Source organism: Mus caroli, unplaced genomic scaffold, assembly GCF_978045245.1.
Source record: "Mus caroli unplaced genomic scaffold, Mus_caroli_1 scaffold_18, whole genome shotgun sequence".
In the NCBI taxonomy this organism is placed as follows: domain Eukaryota; kingdom Metazoa; phylum Chordata; class Mammalia; order Rodentia; family Muridae; genus Mus; species Mus caroli.
Window position 1 is genome coordinate 72,970,262 of NW_028227273.1, and position 12,369 is coordinate 72,982,630.

Genomic DNA, 12,369 nt, shown 5'->3' on the forward strand with positions numbered 1-12,369 from the left:
ATACTAACTATGAGATAGAATCAGATTATGACTAACACTGTAGAAAAGTCAAACCCATAAACAAACAATGACACTTAAGGTTAATAAGGAAATAGAGTAACTAGTCTAGTAACATTCAGAGGCATGCTTCTAACCACAGAGCTCACTTCCTGACCCAGGAGGTGCTAGAGAGAACTGACTACTGAGAACACAGAACAGCCATCACCAAAGGAGGAAAGAAAATCAAGACCAAAAAAAGTACCAAAGGGGAAGAAACAAGAATATACCAAATCTAGAACAGAGATTGCTGGCATAGCAGTCTGCTGCAGGTAATAGAGAAGGGGAAAAAAAGAAAGATGAAGTGTCAACAAAAAAGTTAGGTGTGTTCCACCACCGGCATCTTTGTTGCTGTCAAGAGTCATCTGGTTTTAGACAACTTGATGAAAACTATAGAAGCACAGACTAACTTCTAGCATTCAGAAATAGAAAAATGTCCACGTGGCATTAATATTTTGAGATTTATCATTCAAAGACATATTTAAAAAGCAAAACTTTCTTTAGTATTTATTTGGAGACTAAGATAATAAGATAAATATATAATTATTAAAATGAAATTACTTTTTACTAAATTAACATCAAAATTTTCCCAGGCATCATAATCCATACTAAAAGGCTTTAAAATATTCAAAGTAGCTCTTCCGGCCGGACCAGCACCGGGGTAGCTAGAACGCAGGGTCGGCTGACACCCACCAGCTACCCACGACCCCCGCCACAGGATTTTGAGACTGCTGGTGAGTGGAACACAGCTTCTGCTCCAGTCCAATCACGCAGGACCTGAGACTGCTTTGGTTGGGGAGGCAGAAATCCGGCCTGAATAGGGCCACAAGTCTCTCCGGTCAGAAAAGTGTGGACACTGTGCCCCTTCTTAGAATTGGGAACAAAACACCCAGGGAAGGAGTTACAGAGACAAAGTTCGTAGCTGTGATGAAAGGATGGACCATTTAGAGACTGCCGTATCCAGGGATCCATCCCATAAGCAGCTTCTAAACGCTGACACCATGGCATACACTAGCAAGATTTTGCTGAAAGGACCCAAATATAGCTGTCTCTTGTGAGACGATGCCGGGGCCTAGCAAACACAGGAGTGGATGTTCACAGTCAGCTATTGGATGTATCACAGGGCTCCCAAAGGAGAAGCTAGAGAAAGTACCCAAGGAGCTAAAGGGATCTGCAACCCTATTGTTGGAACAACATGATGTACTAACCAGAACCCTGGAGCTCTTGTCTCTAGCTGCATATGTATCGAAAGATGGCCTAGTCGGCCATCACTGGAAAGAGAGGCCCATTGGACTTGCAAACTTTATATGCCCCAATATAGGGGAATGCCAGGGCCAAAAGAATGGGAATGGGTGGGTAGGGAAGTGGGGGGCGCTATGGGGGACTTTTGGGATAGCATTGGAAATGTAACTGAGGAAAATATGTAATAAAAATATTAAAAATTTAAAAAAATATTCAAAGTAGTAGCAATTTTGTAAATCTATGACAAATCTTCAATAAACATTTCATCCTCACAGAAAATTGGGATGTTCTATCGTAGTAGCTAACTTTTTATCTCTGCAGTGATCTGCTGTCAAAGGAAGCAATGCTAATGCTAATGCTATGTGATCAATACCAGCTGGACATTCAGAGCTATTTACTGTAGTACAGGGGAGGGGAAATCTTCCTCTTCGTGGAACTTGGGGTGAGTGCAATACAAAGCCACAAATCACCGTATCTGTCCCTAGCCAGTCAGGGCAGAGGGACATACCAGTGCTGGCCAGTCCAGACAAGAGCTAGAGAGTATGTCTGAGAGTCCTGAGCATGAGCACAGTGGAAACTATTCAACGCACCCTTATTGTACAAGTCTCATTCATCGCTTATTCTTTGAGATAAAATAATTGAAGAGGTGGATACAGTTATGTTTAAGGATGTTTACTAAAGGTACTAGAAAAATACTAGTAAAATGATGTAATTGTTAAAATTTACATTCTGGTCTCATTCAAGAAAGCCAGTATGTAAAATAAATCTTAGGTGAATCAGAGCACTGTATATGCTGAGGAATGTCAATATGAAGAAGCCAGTGAATCCCCCTTTGAATTTCTCAACAGTCTTCAGGAAAAACTCACTGAAAAGAGACTAATCACAGTACTGGACTGTTACAATATCAACCAAGATTAACCAGCATCATGCCCTTGAAGTAAGATGTCTGACCCAGCAGCTACTGTTTCAACAACCCCTTTTATGCACAGCATAAAACAGAAAAAAGAAAAAAAGGAAAAATCAGAAAAATATTATTGTACTGGCTGGTTTGGGGTGTCAACTTGACACAGGCTGGAGTTATCACAGAGAAAGGAGCTTCAGTTGGGAAGATGCCTCCATGAGATCCAGCTGTAAGGCATTTTCTCAATTAGTGATCAAGGGGGAAAGGCCCCTTGTGGGTGGGACCATCTCTGGGCTGGTAGTCTTGGGTTCTATAAGCAAGCAGGCTGAGCAAGCCAGTGGAAGCAAGCCAATAAGTAACATCCCTCCATGGCTTCTGCATCAGCTCCTGCTTCCTTCCCTGCTTGAGTTCCAGTCCTGACTTCCTTGGTGATGAACAGCAGTTTGGAAGTGTAAGATGAATAAACCCTTTCCTTCCCAACTTCTTCTTGGTCATGATGTTTGTGCAGGAATAAAAACCCTGACTAAGACAATTATGTTGATAAAAAAGTATCATTAAAACTCACTAACATGACAGACAACAGCACACTCAGAAAGCTAAAGCTAATATCAGGTACCCATGTTGGTAACAATAAATGCCTCTGAACAATTATGCCTGATAAGTAGCAAGAATCCAATTTTAACCCCAAATTTGCTATTTTAAGAACTTATTTGCATTAGGCTAATTTAAATTTTTATTTGAAACAAAGATAATAAAAGTTTTTTTTAACATGGAGAGATTAAATTCTATCAAAATTTGTCAGAATCCTTATGCTACAACTACAATTAATAACTAATAAATATTTGAAGTAATAACAGTAAAATAGCTACACAAGTCCTACTACTGGTAATGACCCTGCACTTTAAAATTGATGTCCTAAAGTCCTCTGCTCATCATGAGAATCAGGACCCAAAGCTTTCTGTGTGATGTCCTTGGTGAGTTATCCAGGGTTTGTAAACAACTCTGACTGTTCTGCTCACAGCAGAGCCATGTGACCATTACACTTGATATAGCCCACCAAATCTCAGGGATTTACCATCTGGCCCTGTGCCGACTGTTAGTAGTCATTACTAAGTACCTGTTCTCGCAACTTAAGTGTAGCAAGGATAACTATACGGCTGCTAATTAAAACACTGAAGCCCAAAGGGCCTGGCTCATCCCTGCAAGTTGTCAGCCAAGAGTGAGCAGAAGAAACCAGGGGTCTTTAAACTCCTCTTTGTGATTGTGAATATAGCTGTCTGCACAGAACCACCAGAAGATAGCATAGGGAACACAGATACGCACAACTGAGGCCTTTCCCCTTTCCCCTGGCTCTTTGCTCGACCTCCAGGTGCTGCATGATCAGCGTGGTATCCACATTATCATCTTCCTCTTCGTCATCATCCCCATCCTTCTGTTTGGACTCCTGTAGTCTCTTCTGGAACTGCCACTCCAGCATAAGCTTCCGCAGGCAGTCACTCTCCTCCGATGTATGGTCCACCGTGTTTTGCAGCTCATGGATCTCCTTGCTTATCGTGTCCACAATGTGCATTTGCTGTTGCTTCTCCCTGGCATCTCATTTACAGGGGTCAGCTCCTCTTTTCTGATGGTTATATACTGCAGATCCCTGCGCTCAATCGTGCGGGGCTGCTGCTGGGGCTGAAGCTCCCGAATGACTGTTTCTTGGGGCCTCTGCAGTATGGAAGGCTTTTCTGGCTTGGCCTGTGTGGCCAAAGGTGAGAAGGAAGCAGGGTTCAGGGTCTGAGTGCGCATCTGCCCCAACTCCTGCTCCTGCTCCATGTGCTTCCTCTCTTCTTCTTCCTCCAGGCCCTTCTCTTTCTCATACCACCTCTGGTGCTCCTCTCTCTTTTTCTGCTCTGCAGCAGCCACCTGAACAGACTGGGGTCCTGCCTGGTTGGCACGAGGATGTGGGAGGGGCAAATCCACTGGAATACCATCAAACTCACTGGTGTAGTGGACTGGTGGTGGAGGTGGTGGTGGAGGGAGGTCTGTTCGAATGGGCTGAGAGACAGCCACAGGGGTGGGCAGCACCGCTGCTGGTGTTTCCCAACAGCCAAGGCCACTCTTGGTCAGAGTGGAAGCTGAGGTAACTGACTTGGAAGAATGGTTCAGGTGCGCCTGGCTGGATGTGCTGGATTCCACTGAGGAGTTCTGATTGATCCATATATCACTGTCACACTTGCGATCCATACCTGCCTCTACTTGATACCGCTCAAGTTGGTAAACCTTTTCTTCCTGAAGCTCTTCCTGGGAATGGGTAACACATTGAGAAAAGAAAAGAAGAAGTTCTCATACTTCAGAGATTCACCAGACACATTACCAGAATATCATACATGCTTCATCCTCAAAGAGGAGACAACAAAACCTATGGAATGGGTGTATAACCAGAAGCTGAAACTGCTTTACTGCTCACTGGCCAAGTAGTCAGCTGTAAATCTATCCACAAAAGAATAAAGAAGGTTTCCTATATACTGATGCATGCTATTTCTGGCACTGTCACTCCTGCCTAGCAGGTGAAGGTACATGCTCAGGCTCTAGGCACACCTGACTCCCATAGGTAAGTGAGAACAGTGTAATCCAAGAAGAGCAACAAAACCTTCTGTTAAGTTAGTCTAACTATTACAAAATACTCATTGCATGCATCTATGGCTTGATTCTGAGTGACTTACAAAGATCAGGACTACCTTTGTTTTCTCTCAATAAGACAAGGCTATAAGGACAAGTTCCATTCATCAAAGATGTTTTAGCTCCACTGTTACCAGAGAAAGAAGGCAATGGCATACTTTAATGGAAATAAAGCCTTTTGCCTTTATGAGGAAGGAGATTCAAACAAGTATTCTTTTCTCCTGCAAGGCTGACAAACGGCATTTATAGAAACAGTTTGTCCTGATGTAGATGATGACTATGATATGTGAATCAATTATCCTTATGCCACTTTGATAGTGAACATCAATTGAAGATGGAAACCTACAAATAAACTATTTTTCCCTTTAAAAAGCAAAAACAAGAATTACCACTTTAAAAAATTGATCATAAAAGAAAGTTTAACATTAACTCTCAATATTTAGGTACAGCTTAACTTTGAGCAGGGTCCTCATTATGGTGGCAAACAATGTACAAACCACACAAGAACATCATGAATTTATGTGGAACAGAGACCTGGCCCTGCTCTAAACCCAATTCTGCAACTTCTGTCTAGTGTGTTACTGGTTATTCCTAGAAAAGACATGGTATGGGCAGAGGAGGAAAATATCTAAGGCTTAGAAAACTCAGCTGATACTGGTCATGAAGTCCACTCACAAGAAGAGAGTAAGGCAGGGCACACACCAGAGGATTATTTTTTGCCTAAACAAAGTTTCCTCTTACCTTGGTGCACAGTCTCCTGTTGAGAACACCCCCTTCTGCTATCTGCATGTCTATTTTTCTCACCCTCAATTCCCATGTCTTTGGTGACCACTATAGTGATCTAGTCCCATGTCTTCTGTGACTGCTCTAAGGAGGAATGACTGTTCAGGACCCCATATCACTTTCTTTCCAGGACATGTATCTGTTTTATGTGTCCTAGATGGGTTTTCTCTTTAAAGCACACTGCTGGTTTCTTCTTCCAGTCACATCTGATAGTGCTGTCCAGTTTAAAGCCCTAGACTGGCATCTCTATCTTTAGTGACTTGGACAGAAGTCTAAACTCCTTAGCTAGCAACCACAACTCTTCTAATGAACCGGCTTGCCTTCAGACTCCAGTCTTGCCTTTTGATGTCCAGATCTTTTCCTTCAGCCAGAAAGCCAAAGCCAGAGGAAGACACTACACAAGCACTAGGGATGGAATCCAGAGAGGCTAGATTCTTTCCCAGTTGATACGCCTGGTAATACCCACCTTTTCAGCAACTCTAAGTACATTGTATGTTTTCTGTATGTCTCACATGTCAGTCCTACCTCAAGATCCACTGGCAGAGACAGACTCAGTGCAAGCTATGCCAGTCACAAGACTTCATCTTTCATGCCTAGAATCAGTATGCTTTTCTTCAATGCTATAACTATGCCTTACATTACCAACATTTCATTACTCACATATTCCCACAACTTGTTTAAGGTGTTCTGTATTTGAGCATAGTTCTTTTTGCCTCAGACTTAAAAACACACAGACAAAAATAAGGTGACAACCTAGTAATCTGATGTTAAAAATTGTGTCTCAAAACTCAAACACTCTTGGACTACCAAGAGGATGGATGCTGTCAAAGCCTGATGATCTACTCTGATCCCAGGAACCCATATCATTGAAAGTGACAACCGATTATTGCAAACTGGCCTCTGGCCTCTGTTAGTGTGCCACATACACTCACACACTAAATAAATACAAATAAATATTTTTAAAGAAAAGACAACCACCAATCTTTATCATGCCAAACTATTTTACCACACTCCTCTGAGGCATGAGAAATATTTATGAGTTCCTTATTCCTAACCTGGATTGCAAAACTGGAATGGTTACTTTCTGTGAGCACACGTGGCTTTTCCTCATGTTTTGGATACTGGTTCTAAGAGGGAGCCAATCTGATCCTGTGACTCTGAAACTGGAAAGGTAAAATCTCTGTGGTATATATCTGAGTAGTGATAGGTTAGGCTTCAGGTCTAGGTGGACAGGTCTGGTCTTGTCAAATGCAAAGAAAGAGATGCTTAAAATTGCGTAAAATGTTAAATTAGTTCTCAGTGATCTGTTTTACAATCCTTCCAAAAAGCATATATGGGAAGGTGACAACAGAAGGGAACCTTCCCTGTCTCAAGAAGGGGGTGGTGGGAGGGACTTGCATGAGGAGGTACTGGGAGGAGCGGATAGACTAATATTGGATTATAAAGCGAATAAATAAGTAAGTGCTGTTTTAAAAAAGCATATCAAATAAATGCTATGCTAAAAATTGAAAATTTGACACTATGCTTTGAATAATGAGAAACAATTTAATTTTACAGGTTTGCTCATTTAAAGTAATTTGCATTTCCCTAGATTTATTAATTTAATGTTAATTTATTTGAATAATACAATAAAAATTTAAAAAGTAAAAGAACAAAATTCAGGAATAAGGTAAGTTAAGGTAATTTGTTGAGAAGTGTATCAGACAACTCAGATATTTCACAAGTAAGAAAGTGTTCCAGTTTATCTCAGACCTCAGTCCAGAGGTTTCCAGTGGAGTCAGATGTTATCTTAGCTGCTGTTTCAGGACCCTTCCCTCGAAGGCCAGGAGGCTGATCTGCTGAAAACTGTAAAAAAAAACAAAAACAAAAACAAAAACAAACAAAAAACCAAAACCGAAACAACAAAAAAGTTCCCCATTAAATAACAAGTAAAATACACAAGTGTGGACACTGTGCCCCTTCTTAGAATTAGGAACAAAACACCCATGGAAGGAGTTACAGAGACAAAGTTTGGAGCTGTGATGAAAGGATGGACCATCTAGAGACTGCCTTATCCAGGGATCCATCCCATAATCAGCTTCTAAACGCTGACACCATTGCATACACTAGCAAGATTTTGCTGAAAGGACCCAAATATAGCTGTCTCTTGTGAGACGATGCCGGGGCCTAGCAAACACAGGAGTGGATGTTCACAGTCAGCTATTGGATGTATCACAGGCTCCCAATGGAGAAGCTAGAGAAAGTACCAAAGGAGCTAAAGGGATCTGCAACCCTATAGTTGGAACAACATGATGAACTAACCAGTACCCCGGAGCTCTTGTCTCTAGCTGCATATGTATCGAAAGATGGCCTAGTTGGCCATCACTGGAAAGAGAGGCCCATTGGACTTGCAAACTTTATATGCCCCAATATAGGGGAATGCCAGGGCCAAAAGAATGGGAATGGGTGGGTAGGGAAGTGGGGGGGCGCTATGGGGGACTTTTGGGATAGCATTGGAAATGTAATTGAGGAAAATATGTAATAAAAATATTAAAAATTAAAAAAAAAAGACGACCAAAAAAAAATGAAAATTTGACACTATGCTTTGAATAATGAGAAACAATTTAATTTTACAGGTTTGCTCATTTAAAGTAATTTGCATTTCCCTAGATTTATTAATTTAATGTTAATTTATTTGAATAATACAATAAAAATTTAAAAAGTAAAAGAACAAAATTCAGGAATAAGGTAAGTTAAGGTAATTTGTTGAGAAGTGTATCAGACAACTCAGATATTTCACAAGTAAGAAAGTGTTCCAGTTTATCTCAGACCTCAGTCCAGAGGTTTCCAGTGGAGACAGATGTTATCTTAGCTGCTGTTTCAGATGTATATAGACCCTTCCCTCCAAGGCCAGGAGGCTGATCTGCTGAAAACTGTAAAACAAAAACAAAAACAAAAACAAAAACAAACAAACAAAAAACCAAAACCGAAACAACAAAAAAGTTCCCCATTAAATAACAAGTAAAATACACATAACAACATCCCTTTATAAGCAGGAGCCACACCATATGCATCATTACACTGCTGGCAGTATATCTACCACAGAGCCAGAGACAAAGATGTATGAGAAGCCAGCTTCCCGCACTGGGAATTCTAAGCTGTCAGATACTGTTATGGTTGTGGATAATGTAGCTACAAAGGTCAGGTGCTAGGGTGTGCAGGATTCAAAGCTGACTCAGGGGAGAAGAGGGCTCACAAGACCACACTTAACAGACTTTGACTATATCTAGCAAGCTGCCCCATTAGGGATGATCTGAATAGAAACCTAGTTGTATTTCTCAGCATTCTGCACTCATTCTCAACTAACTTTTCTCTGGAAGAGCTGGAAAGCAGCTGTAGTAGCAACTTTTACATGGGATTTTGATGACTCTCCTTTTAAAAATAATTTATTTTGTGTGTATGAGTGTTTTTACAGTGTGTGTACAAGTGCATGCCTTACTGGTGCTCAAAGAAGTTAGAAGAGAGCATTGAATCCCCTGAAATGGGAATTACAGACAGTTGTCAGCTAACATAAGTGCTGTGAAGTACTGAGCCATCTTTCCAGCCCCAGCTTTTGATAACTTCCAAGAGGAGTCACACCCCAGTATAGAATCAGTATAGGATAGCTATCCTGGCTTGAGTCACTAGTTCTTACTTCTCTGCATCATGGGGGAGAGCTGGTTAAGGAGGTTGGCCAGGCTGTGATAGATGGTGCCTTGTTTAGCAACTTCCAGTGTAACCCTGAAACTGGTTCTTGTCATGAGTTCTCCCACACTAGGAAGAAAATATAGAGCACAAAGAAGCTGAGCACTCGGTGTCACAGAACTGTCTGTGTTCAGCACTCTTGTGCTTATGTTCCTCCATCTGATTGCTGTTTGGGGAAATAAACCTGGCTTTCCGAAAGATTATGTCATGTTCACTTCTCTTTTGAAAATTAATTATTAAAACATGTTAATATATCCTATGCTATGACATTAATATTAGGGTATATTTAAATATTTTTAAAGTTCTATGTATATGTGCACAGATTTATATATATATATTTAAAGAAATACTCTATACTAAAATACATATGAATGAACAGAAAATGAGATTCCTGTGCTCTAAGAAATAGGATTCTAGGAAAAGGTGAGTAATTGCAAAGAGTTTTTGAAGCACTACTTTTTAAATCCTAATTTCAAAATTAAATGCAAATTATCACTTCAATACACTAAGACTATTCTTTGAAATACTTTAACTGAATATATTTTCAAACTGGTGATGTTATTATCTATGAAGCTCTCTCAGGATATAAGCAGGCTTGAAACTATGATATCACAGATCATGATACATTAAAATAATGGTCTTTTTGTCTCAAAATCAATCACAAGATTATCAGCAATCACAATCAAAATTCCCTCATGATAATACTTAATTTACTAACATCATGTCTGTAGTGGGGTAGAGGAAAGGTTTGTGATGACTTTTAATGTTAGGTACTGAGGCAGTCTGCAAATTATAGACATATCTCAGCTAAGCATTTTTGCTTCATACATTCCACATTGCAGTCATAAAATTGTAGGAATTCGATGACAACTGTGAAGAAAACTTTACTCAGTGATGCAAGAAAGAGAAGCTATCTTACTTTTATTTTGGAGCCCTAAATAGCATCCTGTTCAATTGCAGGGGAAACAGTTTCAGAGAGTAAATGGAAGCCAAGAGTGAAGTATGCAAATTTTATTACAAGTGATGGTATTCATTTTAAAGAATTATGGAGGGGCTGGTGAGATGGCTCAGTGGGTAAGAGCACCCGACTGCTCTTCCGAAGGTCCAGAGTTCAAATCCCAGCAACCACATGGTGGCTCACAACCATCCTTAACGAGATCTGGTGCCCTCTTCTGGAGTGTCTGAAGACAGCTACAGTGTATTTACATATAATAAATAAATAAATCTTTAAAAAAAAAAGAATTATGGAAAAAGTATAATGTCTTTGAAATTTTTCAACTGTTACATAAAATAAACTGTATCGAACAAAGGAAAATATAAAATTATGTCTTTATTGGCACGGAGAAACATCCACATAAGTGTCCATTGTTTTCCAACAGTTTTCTGAGTACACCAAATCATGGTTAGATAATCTAAAACACTGAAACTTATGAATTGTTTTCTTTATTTATAGACATATATACAGTACTCACAGAGCCCAGAGATGAGCATCAAGGTCATGCATCTGCATTTGCCACATTGTAACAACTGCAAATGCCATATAGATGCTGGGAACTGAGCCTTCATCATTTTTTTGATTTAGTCTTTGTTTTGTTTTTGGCAGGTGGTGCTTTTATCTGGGTACCTTTTAATCTTTATAAGCAAATACTGTTACACTTTGCCAGGTTGAACTCAAATAAGAGCATGCTCACCACCAATACTTCTATTATTAAAAACATCTCCCAGGAACAGCTTAAAGGAAAAAAAAATATTTTGGCACCGTGTTTTTTAGGTTTCTGGCCATAGTTTTCTGAAGGAAAGAACTTTGGTATGTTTGAAAAGCATGGTAGAAAAATTCCTCCTATTCCTTGGAATACAAGAAAGAGGGACGGGAAATAGGAAAGATTACAAATACGAAATATCATACACAGGCATGATTCTAGAATCACTTCATCAAATAGGTGTGACTGTGAATCACTTCATCAAATACCTGTGTGTGTTCATGAATGTGTCTGTGGTGTACTTTTGTGGGGCAATGGGCTATGCACAAATAGCCTAGTCTCCAGTTGAGCTGAGGTTGTGAACCTCAGAGAAACCCAGTGGTGATAATCACCTACATGGGATGGTAGGCGTTCCCTCAAGTCTCCTGGACTCCTGGCTTCTGTTGAAGTTACTGACCCCATAGCCCCCACAGGAGAAGCGTGGCTTTTAGTCATGTAGACAATGTCCCAAGCTTCTGACCTTCGGGCTAAACTCCTCCCCAGTTACCTAGAAACAACAAGATAACAGCTCACTATAAGAGGGGCTGCTTGGCCCCACCTCACTCTCTTACTCTCTCCCTCTTGCTCTCTCCTTACTTTCACCTTTCTTCTCTTTCTCCCTTTCCCCCTTCTTTCCTCTTGACCATGGCCAGTCTCTCTCTCTTTTACCTTCTCTCTTTCCCCCTACTATCTCATATGAGGCTATGCCAGTGCCTGACAAATACAGATGTGGATGCTCACAGTCATTTATTGGATGGAACCCAGGGACCCCAATGGAGGAGCTAGAGAAAGTACCCAAGGAGCTGAAGGGGTCTGCAACCCTATAGGTGGAACAACAATATGAACTAACCAGTGCCCCCCCACAGCTCGTGTATCTAGCTGCCTATGTAGCAGAAGATGGCCTAGTCGGCCATCACTGAAAAGAGATGTATATGCCCCAGTTTAGGGGAATGCCAGGGCCAAGAAGTGAGAGTGGGTGGGTAGGGGAGCAGGGTGGGGGGAGGGTATAGAGAACTTTCGGGATAGCATTTGAAATATATATGTGCTGCCGAAGCGAGCACAGCATTTGAAATGTAAATAAAGAAAATATCTAATAAAAAAAGAATTCTTCCCCAGAGGAAGTGGTGGCTGCCCATAACAAACATTGCCAGGTTCAAGCTAATATTCACCTTTCCAGTACTGACACTGTCCTACTTTCTCTGAGCAAACAGGTTGATTTTAGCAATGAAGATAAGGGCTCCTCTATTCCAGCCCTCTGGCCTTCAGGCTTTAAGCCACCCT

General features: G+C 40.8%; 1 pseudogene; it reads right to left on the reverse strand.

Annotated features, from left to right (window-relative positions):
* Positions 1 to 2,842: 2,842 nt before the first annotated feature.
* LOC147000497 (afadin pseudogene) lies at positions 2,843 to 5,632 on the reverse strand (annotated as a pseudogene).
* Between the last annotated feature and the right edge of the window lie 6,737 nt (positions 5,633 to 12,369).